The sequence below is a fragment of the Pteropus vampyrus genome, unplaced genomic scaffold, assembly GCF_000151845.1.
Source record: "Pteropus vampyrus isolate Shadow unplaced genomic scaffold, Pvam_2.0 Scaffold11, whole genome shotgun sequence".
NCBI lineage: Eukaryota > Metazoa > Chordata > Mammalia > Chiroptera > Pteropodidae > Pteropus > Pteropus vampyrus.
The window spans coordinates 5,787,130-5,797,914 of NW_011888792.1; positions in this window are offsets into that span (position 1 = coordinate 5,787,130).

Here is a 10,785-nt window from a genome sequence, read left to right on the forward strand (position 1 = left end):
TGAGAAATAAGTTTTTCCAGAGATAACTGACATTGCCACATAATGTTCCTTTTAATTCACAACTCAACATCTGGAACTGAAGCCAAATGATGGAGAAAGTTAAAGTTAAAATTCTTTGCAATTTGTAGTGTTTACTGTCACTGTTGCTTCCTGTTGTTCAGTAATTTACCTTCTTTCAGAAGGACTTCATCTGCAGGGCCTTTCGAATCTCATAATTCATAGATGAAACAAAAGAAACCAAAGAGGCAGTGGCCTATGGAAGGTAAATGGCATGTACGAGCAATATGAGGTGTCTCCTTCTCTCTGCTATACACTGCCACTGTGCTAGAATTGGTGTAGGCTAAGATATATTATGATGTATGCATAGAAAGGTGCCCAGGAATATTCATCTTTCTCCGCCTCCCTTAACCACACTTTTCCAAACATATTAGCTTTACTTTTTTCTCTGAAAATCCCTACTATGTTATTAGAAATGTATATTGTGTAATTGTTAATGGAGTCAGACAACCTGGATTCCAATATCGTTTTTGCTATTATTCAGTGTATAACTAGGAAGGCTAAGGATCATATTAGCCTTCACTGTGCTGTGCTACTAAGGAATCACAAGGATTTAAGGTACTCTGAGAGATTGGCTAGGTTCCTTCTGTGGTTACTACTATATGTAGAACAGGAACATTTTCCTAGACAGAGAAGATGTTTAGTCAAATACAATAGTATGGATTATAATAGACATTAAATTTTGAAGAGAAAAAGTTCTTTTAAAATTAATGTATAGATTATAGGCCTTAAAGTTGAAGAAATCATTTCCCTAACTCTGAACAATTTCTAGTATAAAGCATATTTTATTTTTAGATTGTGAAAGTTCTCTTATATCTGTGTGCTTTTTAAAGCAATTAGGTTTTCGTTCTACCAGCAGATTTCTGGGCATAGTTAGAAAAATTTGTTGTTTTTTTTTCTTTTTGCTTTTTACTTTTATTTCAGTCCTTTTACATGAAAAATTTGAAAACTGGGCTTTAGACTCCCCATACCATTGACAAATATTTGTGAAATTTAATAAGTCCGTCATAAATTACAGACCTCGCAACTCCGAAAAATGTATAATTAATAGTTTTATTTGTTGAGTGGGATGTGTGAATATAGACTTTCACCACTTTTTGAAAATAATACTTTGAAAGACAGCTCTAAGGTTTAAATTTACCTTGTATTTTTCATCAATTAGTTTATTAAAATAACCTTTTCCTAGAGTTGATTTCAAAACATTTGCCCACTATATGTCAGAACTGTACTGATATACTACCAGTGGGAAAGCCATCCGTGATATAAGCAACTAAGAGGTTAAGAATGTAACATATACAAATTGGAGGATTGATTGATGTTATTTGTAGTTCATACATCAATTCAGCATAATCATATGTCTAAGAAGATAGGTTACTTGACTAAATTTGCAGATATACTTTTAACCCTGCTCTTCTTAAAGACACAGTTTAAGTGGCCTAAAAATTGTCAGCAATATAGCTCATAAAAATTCCACAACAGTAAAGTGACAGTCAGAGGAGAAGGTCAGTTGAAATGGAATGAAGAGTCTCTGTCCATTTGAAATGGCAGTCTTTTATTGCCATCTATTGCAAATAGGTTTAAAGATTTTACAAGCTCAGACTTCTGAAAGTGATCAGTCCTTAAGAGAAATAGTCATTAAAGAGTGTGAGGATAACAAATCAAAGCAAGTACAAATAGATTTCTTATTATCTAATACCCTGATCCCTAGATTGGTTTTCTTTCAAAAAAGTAGGTCATTGAAAACATCCACAATTAAGCAGCTGTCAGTGTTAAATTGCCAACATTGTGTTGGCACACTATCTAAAAATAATAAAATAGTAATAATTAGTCTCAGTAGTTTACAACTCCAGAAGCTTTAAAAAAAAAATCTCAAGGCTTTCTTTATGGACACAAAAAGTATGTTACTTTTATTAAAAATGGAAACTTGAAACTGCAACTCTTGGTTCTTTTCATGTCTTTGTTCCTACTGCTACTCTTGTTGGCAGATTTCAAGATACCATCATGCACAGCAATTCTATAAAACTGGATTTTCCACTTGATTTCAGTGGAAGACCGGTCTCAAAAGAAGATTTTTTGTTTTTTGTTTTTGTTTTTGTTTTTGTTTTTTGTCTTCAGTAATCTCTTCAAAACTTGTTTAAAGAAAATCCTCTTCTGTGGATTTACAACATAAACATATTAAAAGCTCAGTGCCTTATTTTTTTTTTAATTTCTCAAAAATGCTTTATGACAGACCACCATTTTCATAAACATATGTCAGCATTCGCTAGTACTATTATTTATAGTAATGTTGGAGTTAAAAAGATCAGCGTCCTACGGAATAATGCTCTATAGCCAAGGGAAATGATTGTTCAGGTTTCTTCCTTGCCAATATCACCTTTAATCCCTCTCTCACTCCCAAAAGAATATGTAGTAATGTGGTACATTAAATCTGACTAAATATAGTCAAGAAATTTAAGAAATTGAAATGTAAATAATCTAAACTAAGTGTAAACTAATCTAAATTAGGAAAATTCCCAACACCAGAAAGAATTAGAATTTTTTAAAATCTTAAAATGACTGTCCAATGTATATTTCATCACTAGATGTGATCAAGAGATGATTACATTACAGTACTTCATTATATTTTATGTACAATATTCATAGAACATACTGAAGAAATCACCTATATTTTAAAGGTTAATTCTGCTATTTGGACTATTTGCCAAGACTCCACTTCTGATTTTATATTCAAGGAAGAAAACAGATGACAGGCATTCTATTTAATTAGTACCATACTACTTTGCGCTATAGGAAAAATCAAATGCCTTAGCCTTGTAATATTTCACAAGGACAAGGCAAAGAATGAAACACTTTCTATACGCATATTTCATTTCTGGAATTTGAAATTTAGTGTTCGAAACATCAACAAAGAAAGGAGTAAGAAATGCTTTTTAAAAAAGAGTACAGTCAGCATTCAATATCTTAAAACTATTAAAGCCTAGAGATTTAATATTGCTCTGAAATCAGCCCAGATAAGAAAGATTAGTTTTTATTTGTATATGATGAAGATATACTTAAATGGTACCAGTGACCCTGGTTGAATCAAAAATTTTCTTCCAGAATGTATTAAGTAGTAGAGAGTACAAAAGACTATCGATTCATCATTTTTCAGGGATTATTTTTTATTTGAAGAAACTATGAGAGGACTTAATAAGATTATAGTTGGTGATATCACTGAAATGGAGTTTAGTAAGGAACAAAAACATGGAATATTCTGTTTCTGCTAGTTTTATTAAAGATCAAATCTTTTTACTCTAAATTGTATTTACATTCTTTCTATTTTGTATTTAAAATTTTCATTTGAAAAGTTATTTCAGGACATAACTACCAACAATCAAAGAGCAATTGCTCTATGAAAGCTGCTGACTGGTAGTTGGATTTTCAACATTTCTACAAAGGCTTGAGTTGAAAAATAAAATATATTAGTCTACATTGTTTGACTCTTTCAAACAACAACCTCTAGATAAAAATAACAAAGTTATGTAATTAATTTTTAAATTAATAATTTAAAAATCTAGAGTTCAAAAAGTCATTTACTAATGGAATAAGTTGACAAATGCTGTTTATTTATAGATCTATCAAATATAAAATAGTCTCAATACCTAGATAAACAGTAGTTAATTACAGAGATGAACATTCCATGATAATTTAGTTGCCTGTAATAGATATAATGAGTATCACACAACATAAGCACAATAGACTATTTTTTATTTGGAGAATAATAGATATTAAAATTTTTTAAATGAATTTCACCATAAACTTCTCATGAAAAAGAAAAGAAAGATGACCTAGTGTACCAGCTTTATTCTACAGAAGAGTGAATGTGGTCAGAAGCTACTTTCTCATTGTCATAGAGGGGCTTTGCTTTTTGGAGAATAAATCAGTAAGTGTAGTTCAATATATAAATCCAGTTTAAATTGTTACCATTATGAATGGATGATAACTTTCAACTTTACTTAATCACCTAGTTTTGTAAGAAATCACATTTAAAGTATCAATAGTAATGTAACTATACAAATTCTCAGTAGATTCTTATTTAAATAACTAAACATATTAATAATGACCTTTCCATTGACTTATGGAAAACCGATATTATGACTTTTACGTATATGACTTCAAAGTCATGGCTCTTTGCCCACTTAAGAGACTATAATAAGACCCCAATAATGTTATTTTGCAGATGAAATCTTACTTGCTAAGGGTTAATGCATCAATTAGTCCCCTTTTCACCCACCTTGAATGTCTATTGCTTCATTTGCTTTTGCAGTCCTCTGATAGGTCTTTGTAACTCTTGAAAAGCAGCTGCAGCAGAGTAACACCAGAACTAATCATATACAAAACCATGAATAGAGTTGGCATTTAAAGAGGAAACTTCATTGAATGAGTTTTAGAAAATGAAAAATAAAACTCAATTATGTACCTGATTTTATTTTCATACCTATCTTATTCAAGTGGTTTAATTGACATGTTAAGTACTTCAGATGTTGTCCATTCTTTAAATGATTGCCATCCATTCATCTACGTACACATCTTTTAAATTTTGAATATTCATTCAAGGAAGATGATGGATTAAGACTGATGCTTAATAACTAGGGGGCTGACATTTCAATATTTTAAGACAGATATTTTCTGATATTCTTTCCAGTTCAATCATTCAACATGATAGAGATGTTTCCAGAGACTCAAAATTTCTGAAGTATTTTCCATTTTCAGAACTTTTCAAATTCTCTCTGAGCTTTGTACATCCTTTTAGCAGTGAAGAATTGTTAAGCATTTATCAATGGAAAGAAATTTTAATGGCTGTGGTCTCATAAATACTATTAGCAGATTCAAGGATTTTTTTCCCCCTGTCTCTTACCATTATAAATATACTACACCAAAATAATAGCTTACTTAATATATTTAAATTAATTATAAAATTATAGATTTTTATTTTAATATTAATTTTGAGGCCATAAATTTACCTCCATACCTCCAAAGTCCCTCTGAATCACCACAATTAAAAACTTTTGCTCTATAATGGTACCATTATAAAAATGAAGGTAAGCCATGGATTGGCCTAAAGATGCCAAACATATATGTGATAAAGATCTTGTATCCAAAATATTTAAAAAAAAAAAAACTCTTAAAACTCAACAATAAGGAAAAAATTAACCTAATTTTTGAAATGGAGAAAATGTTTAAATAAACAGAGATGATATACAAATGCCTAATATTCATATGAAAATTTGCTCAATGTCATTAATGTTAAGGAAATACAATTAAAACAACAATGATATACCACTATACATCCACTATAATGGCTAAAATTAAAATAAGACATTATACCAAGTTTTGGCAAGGATATGGAGAAACTGGAAGCCTCATATATTGTTGGTGAATAAAGGTACTTTAGAAAGAGTTTAACAGTGTCTTAAAATGGTAAACGTACACCTATTATGTGTTCTAGAAATTTGACCTTTAGGTATTTACCCAAGAGAAATAAAAATTTATATCTACTCAAAGACTTGAACTAATGGTCATAGAATCATTATTTCTAATTGTCTAGAAGTGGAATCAGGCAAGTATCTGTCAACTTGGTGAATGGATAAACTAAATCTGAGATATGTGTACAATATAATATATGTCCATAATAAAAAGAAAAAATGTAACTTTTTTTAAAAAACATCTTCATTGAGATATAATTCACATATCATACTATCTACCCATTTAAAAATTGGCTTTTAATATATTCACAGATGTATGTAACCATCACCCAGTCAATACTCAACTCTCTGTCTCTGTGTGTGTGTAGATATATATACATATATATATATGTATGTATGTAGCTTTACTGAATTATTTAAAATTTTCACCAGTTCACTGAGGAGTGGGACAGCGGAGCTCTTCATGTTACCTTACTGGAGTCAATCTCTGCAAGAGTTATTAAATGCAGTAACATGGATGAATCTCAAAAACATCATGCTAAGTGAAAGAAGCCAAACCCAAAAGATTAAATTGCATGATTGTATATATATGAAATTTATTGAATAGACAGAACTGTATAGACATAAGGCAGATATGTAGTTGTCTGGGACCAGACAAACTGAAAATGAGCATGAAGGACATTGTTTGGGTAAGAGAAATGTTCTAAAACTGGGTTGCAGTGGTGATAGCACACTGTATAAATTTACGAAAACATCAAAATTTACACATAAAATGAATGAGTTTTATAGTAAACAAAGTATACTTTACTTAAGTGCTTTCTTTAATGTCCTACTGAAATAATGGCAATTAATATAATCAAACAAAATACTTTCTGAGCGAATCTAAGATTAAAGAAAAGATAAAAATCTCAATTACCTTTTAGTTAGAAAAGTAAATGTAAACCAGTGGAGTATAAGGTCAAGTACATAAATTTTGTAGCTTTTCAGATTTCAGATATTATAGCTAATTCTTATTAGATATGTGGTGTTTGACAAAGTTACTTGTGCTCAGTTTACTCATCAGAAAAACAGATGATAATAAATCTTCCTCACAGAACTATTTAGAAAATTATGTGAGTTAATAAATTTAAAGAACTGAGAAGAGTGCAAGTAATGCTATGGACATTCTAGTTCAAAAAAAGGAGGAAATGGATGGTAAGAAGTAACTGATCCATGACAGTTCTGAAGCATAACTGGATAAAACATGGAAAGAAGTTCTAATATCAGGAAGAATATAAGGAATTAACGCATACCACTTTTATTTAAAAACACATGTTAATTTATTCAATAATATTTGCAGAATAATTGTTTCCTTGTTGAGTATGAACAAGCATATACATGGTCTGCACTCAGGAAACTTGAATTTTATTTGGAACAGTGATAAAAGACAAGAAAATGCATTAAGATATAAAACTAATAGGAAAAAAGATTAAAATTATCATTTTTTATAAGATGTCATTCTCTTCCTGGAAAATCTAGGAGAGTCTACTTGTAGGGTTTGGAGGAGGAAGATCATTTTAAAAAAATAAGATCATTTAATTTGTTATTATAGTGATGTTCTACGAAGATGACATAAAATGCTGTCCTATATTCCAGTATAACCCAGTTATAAAAATTAATTTTAAAGATACATCCTATTCATATAAAGAATGGAATTTAGCATATCTAAGAAAAATATTAGCTGAAATAATGTAATATTTATAACGATAAAGATGCAGATAGATAAAGATGCACACTTAAATGTGACGTAATTTTGAACAATAGATCCAGTTCAAGGAAACTAACTTTTATTCTTAAGAAATGCTTGTTAAGGGACATAAACTTTGTGTGATGGCCTGATAGTGAAGAAAAAAATGAAACGTCAGTGCACTACTGGATGTCACATTTTATATATTAATAAGGTATTTTTAACAATTAGAGTCATCTTATAGACAAACTACAAAATATAAACTGTGTCTATTTTAAAACCATAAAAGCCAATGCATTATTTAGAGAAGTGGAAGGAAAAGAGAGGTAAAGGCATGGTAATATCTTCAATTTACATAGTGAAGAAATAATGACTTACTGTCAAACTTTAAGGGCACGAATAACACAAGTTTGAGATTACAAAGGTATTTAATAGCAGAACATAAAATAATAACACTACAGTTTAGAAATATCACAAAGTATTTGTGAGGAGATTTGGTGGAGAGAGGTGAAGGTAACCTGACATCTCAAACTGACAAGTGGGGAGTTACAAAGGCATGTGTAAAGCAGAAAAATAGAAGAGTCTATGCCTTTTTTATTTAGTACTAGAAATGTGAGGAACAGAGAATTAACACACTAAATGATTTAATATGGATGCTACTGATTGCAAAGCTGTGTGGGATGATTAGTCAGGGATATTTGCCTTTTATTAGAATTCCTTATGCTATATTAATATATATACCTTTGGATATAATTTTTTTATAATAACTTTATAAGAAATAACATCTAATTGGTTCATCATTTTTGTGAAATGGCTCCAAAATAAGCAAAGAGGAGACAAATGCTCCTTATTCACATTCTTTTTTAGGATGTAGCCATACCTAATAAGGGAATTATTTTTATTAATTTTTTTTGAAAGATAAGCTTTCTGAAGAGATAATCTCAGAAAAACTCTAGCTGATTCCCACTGGTAATATGTGGAAGGCTCGTTTAGAAGCAGAGTGTATCCATTACTTCTACTTGTATAAACTGCAATTGAACAGATTTAGTGTCAACACCCATTCCAGGGAAGTTGGAAGTATACTAAAGGTTGAAATAAAGAGGTGACATTTCTCCTGTGAGAAATATTATATATTACGGTTATCCAAAACTGATTTTAAATTTTTAGAATAAGAGACTTGATAAAGAGAATTATTTCTGAGAAGGAAAAAGGACAAGAAGGTAAATGAGGTGTAAGGCAGGGTATATAACAGAAAAGCTGTTATCAAGAGTGGAAAAAGTGTCCATAGGCAATCTTTCTCAGTGAGGGTGTAACTCTTGAGATTCTCCTCACTGTAAGAACAAAGATCAAAGTAGGTAGTACTCTAATTTCTATCCCTCCTAAATCTCTCACATTAAAAGAAAAAAAAAACTTTCAAAATTAATCTCTTCAAAAAAATGTTCTTCTACTCAAAATAATTAGATAAATGAAAACTTTTAAATGGACACATGAAATTGAGTTTTTTTTCTAATAATAATAACAAAGACAGCACTATAAACAAGATATTGGTAAATTTAAATAAAAATACAAATTTTTAATATAGTAAAAACTGTCATAAACAAGATTACAAAGAGAAATTGAGAAAACTCATAATCAACATGAAATAATATCAGAATCTTTACTATATAAAAAGTTGAAGCAAATTAAAATATATACATATAAATACTAATAAACTATCGGGAATAGTACGTAGACAATGTACTCTCAAAAGAAAGTGAACAAATATAATGTATAAATATAACTGTTGAAGGATTCTTCATGAAGCAACTAATTTTACAATACATTTTTAAACAAGAGATTGATTAAATAAGTGGTGTTAATATGTTGACATTAAAATTTCACACAGAAATTCTAATACTGTAGAAAATTGCCATCTTACATAATAGTGGCAAATGTTTTTCTAAACAAAATAAAAATTATATTGCATTGTGTATGTACACACACACATTGACATATAAATGTATAAAAGACTAAATTGGTAAAACAGGTTATCCCTGTATAACCTTATACATTTTTTAACTAATGATATACTTGCCTAAAAATAAATTTAAAGTGTCAGTATAGCTACCAAGCCTTTATAATACCAAACATTTTAAATATTATATCAAGTCTTTATTCTGAAATTTTTGTGTCATGAAGAAATTTAATAGAAAATATCTGCACACCTCATATTTGGTGTTATGTAGCAAGCAATCATTTGGTAGATACTTTTTTCTCAATTGGCCATTTTCATTTGTAAAGACTGTGAAGTTTTTGTATACTCTCTTATAATTGATAGACTCTTTTATTCTACTTTTTAAACAGTAATTCCTCAACAAATTAACAGTTTCTATGTAATTTCTGCTGCTGAAAAATTGCAGCTGAGTTTGTATTTTGAGAAATACGTATGACATATTTATTAATCAAGAAGAAAATATTGCAAATCATTGTTGGGTTGTTCTATGCATTTCTGAAACACTTGCAAATATTATTTCTTTTGTTCCTATTTGTGTCAGGAGCTATATTTTTTTAAAAAATGCATTATACAAATTACCATTCATTCCTCAAATCCGCTAGGTCAACCAGAGGAAAAATACATTAAACAAATCATTACTTTCACTGTGGGAGAGAGGAACTATTCCTTAGTTTCATCAACTATGTTTAAATCAAAAATGGTGAAATATATTTCTCAGTTTGCAAGATGGAGAACTATGGAGTTGAAAAACTGAAATCTGGCTGGCAGTATATTCTCTTTTCTGTCACATTTGTAACCCATAACTATAGTTACTCACTGAGTCTGAACTTCATAACATTTTTCTTATTTGCTGTATATGGTACTTGCTTTTTACAGTCTGTTTCATTTTACACACTATAAATTTAAAGCTGAAATTCCAATCTCAGAAGTTGAACTGTGCATCACCCTAAGTTTTATTTTAGGACATTTAAAGAATATCTAATTTTCTTTCTAAGTACAAGATTGACATTAGTATAATTCTCATTTTTTTTTCTTTTTCTACACAAAAAGAAAAGGCAGATAATAATTCTCCATCCCATGTCTAGGTTGTTTTATTTTTCCCAAAATAAAACATCAGTAGAATATGAGGCTGTTTTATGTCTCAAAAATGATAAGCATTTGCATCTATTTACATCTTAACTTATTTTATTTATTTTTCCAAATAAAGTGTGTGTGTGTGTGTGTGTGTGTGTGTGTGTGTGTACGTTCGTGCTAAAGAATTTAACCTTTCCCAAAGAGAGGTTTGGCTTTGCCCTTAGCTTTAGGACCTAAATGTCCTACATGATAAGAGTATCTTTCTTTTCTTGGGAGGCTTGGGCCACAATAGATAGTCTAAAAAATGTGCTCTTGGTGTAGCTTTGGTTCGTGTGGTATTCAGTCCATCTTTAGAGGAGCTAGAGCCTAATAGTTACACAGACACTCCATATCTATATGATTGAGTCCCAATAAAACTTTGAACACCAAGGATTGGGTAAGCTTCTCTGATAGCAAATACACCATGAATA